We start from the raw sequence: 2,151 nt of genomic DNA, 5'->3' as shown, positions 1-2,151 counted from the left end.
ACAGACAGACAGACAGACAGACAGACAGACAGACAGACAGACAGACAGACAGACACACACAGACACACAGAAACACAGACAGACAGAAACTGAACGATCCAAATCTGCTATTTAAGTATCCATCAATGAGTTCGTGTGGTGTGAAGGGGCCCTTACCCTGATGCATCAAAGTGCCCTGTTGTAATTAATGCAATTGTAACTCGTGCATTCTAATTCTGTGGCCTTTTACATCTTGACGATCTTAAAAAGCAGTGTGCATGACACAGCGTTACTTGGCTGGTCACTGGTAGACATACCGGAAGTAGACTTCCCAAGTACACTACTTCCTTCCCTTAACCGTATCCGTACGTCGTGGTTTACTATCGTATCCATACGATGAGAGAAACTCTGTGCCACCACTTTCCAAAGAGGAAATTTACTCGTTGATCCGATCTGTACGCTTTGCATAACAGTCTGTCAAAACGATTTTTTAAAGAAATACTGAAAGTTTCAAAGAGATCTTCGTACTAGATCTAGATCTAGAAGTATTCTAAAATGTGAAGAATACAACCCCGGGGCTACAGAATGACCCAAGGGCGTGCGATATGGCTAAGATCTTGTCTTCCTTGATATGCTTTAAAGGAGAGACATTATGGTCACTACGTTTGAAATCATGGAAGATCTAAGGGTGTTTCAAACAAGTTTACAGGCAGGATAGAGATATTAACATTTTTTCGGTGAGAAATTTGGAACTTAGAATTTGAAATGTTGCCTGGGTGGAGCCTAACGGAGAGATATATAGAGAGAGGAGGGGGGGATACAGAAAAAATGGAGAGGGAAAGAGAGAGAGGGGGAAGAGAGAGGGGGGGGGGGAGAGAAAGAAAAAGAATAGAGAAAAGGGGGTAAATAGAGAAAAAATAGAGAGAAAGAAACTGAACAATCCAAAACTGCTACTTAAGTATCCGTCAATGGGTTGGTGTGGTGTGAAGAGGCCCTTACCCTGCTCCATCAAAGTGCCCTGTTGTAATTAATGCAATTGCAACTCGTGCATTCTAATTTTGTGACCTTTTACATCTTGACAAACGATCTTAAAGCAGTTAGCATGACTCGACGTTACCTGGCTGGTAGACATACAGGAAGTAGACTTCCCAAGTAACCTGGCTTCCTTGATATCCTTCAAAGAAAAGAGACATGGTCAATACGTTTGAAATCACGGAAGATGTAAGGGCGTTTCGAACTATATGTAGTTTACAGGCGAGATAGGGATATTTTTGCGGTAGGAGATTTGGAACTTGGAGTTTTGAATTTTGCCTGGGTGGCGCCTAACGGAGATAGATAAAGAGACAGAAAGGGGGTGGGGAGATAGAGAGGGAAAGAGAGAGGGGGGAGAGAGAGTGAGTGAGAGAACGAGAGAGAGGGAAAGAGAGAGATTGAGAGAAAAGCAACAGAGAGAGAGAGAGAGAGAGAGAGAGAGAGAGAGAGAGAGAGAGAGAGACACAGAGAGAGAGAGAGAGAGAGAAATAGGGAGTAAAAATAGAGAGAAAGAGACTGAACGATCCAAACCTGCTATTTACGTATCTATTAATGAGTTCGTGTGGTGTGAAGAGGCCCTTACCCTGCTCCATCAAAGTGCCTTGTTGTAATTAATGCAATTGTAACTCGTGCATTCTAATTCTGTGGCCTTTTACATCTTGACAAACGATCTTAAACTTAAAGCAGTGTGCATGACTCCCTTAACCCTATCCGTACGTCGTGTTTTACTATCGTATCCATACGATGTGGGAAACTCTGTGTCCCCACTCTCCAAAGAGGAAATTTACTCGTTGATCCGATCTGTACGCTTTGCATAGCAGTCTGTCAAAATGATTTTTTGAGAAATACTGAAAGTTTCAGAGATCTTCGTACTAGAAGTATTCTACAATGTGAACAATACAACCCCGGGGTACAAAATGACCCCCAGGGCGTACGGATATGTCTCAAATCTTGTCTTCCTTGATATCCTTCAAAGAAAAGAGACATCGTCAATACGTTTGGAATCACGGAAGATTTAAGGGCGTATTGAACTAGTTTACAGGTAGGATAAGGATAGTAAAATTTTTGCGGTGGGAAATTTGGAACTTGGATTTTGAATTTTGCCTGGGTGGCACCTAATGGAGAGAGAGACAAAGAGAG

This window comes from Aplysia californica, unplaced genomic scaffold, assembly GCF_000002075.1.
Source record: "Aplysia californica isolate F4 #8 unplaced genomic scaffold, AplCal3.0 scaffold00838, whole genome shotgun sequence".
NCBI classification, from domain to species: domain Eukaryota; kingdom Metazoa; phylum Mollusca; class Gastropoda; order Aplysiida; family Aplysiidae; genus Aplysia; species Aplysia californica.
This window is presented reverse-complemented; position numbering follows the sequence as displayed.